Below are 383 nucleotides of genomic sequence, written 5' to 3'. Positions count from 1 at the left end.
CAACACGAGGACTTCCCAGGGGGTCACCCATCCTAGTACTGCTCTTGCCCAAGCACGCTTAACGTCGGAGTTCTGATGGGATCCGGTGCATTAGTGCTGGTATGATCGCACCCGACAACTATTGGGCTGTTTATTCATATATCCCTCGAGCACGTGTGGACCAGGAGGAGAGAGACAACGCGCGGCACTGCTCTCGCCCCATCATAACCCCGAAGTTAAGCGTGCATGCGCGAGGGCAGCACTAGGATGGGTGACCTCCCTGGGAAGTCCTCGTGTCGCGACCGTTTACGTGAATTATGACTAAAACTGTAGAAATAATTGTCTCCGGAGTAATCTGGACGCCCTTTCGTATAGAACCGGATCACAACGACAAAAATCGCCGA

The 383-nt window shown here is 53.3% G+C and overlaps 1 pseudogene; it reads right to left on the bottom strand.

The window, feature by feature from the left end:
- On the bottom strand, positions 1-113 carry LOC140965841 (5S ribosomal RNA; annotated as a pseudogene; the record flags this gene model as incomplete).
- Between the last annotated feature and the right edge of the window lie 270 nt (positions 114-383).

This window comes from Primulina huaijiensis, unplaced genomic scaffold, assembly GCF_012295235.1.
Source record: "Primulina huaijiensis isolate GDHJ02 unplaced genomic scaffold, ASM1229523v2 scaffold15133, whole genome shotgun sequence".
Classification (NCBI taxonomy): Eukaryota; Viridiplantae; Streptophyta; class Magnoliopsida; order Lamiales; family Gesneriaceae; genus Primulina; species Primulina huaijiensis.
Note: the sequence above shows the minus strand (reverse complement) of the source record. Positions and strands in the feature narration are given on the sequence as shown.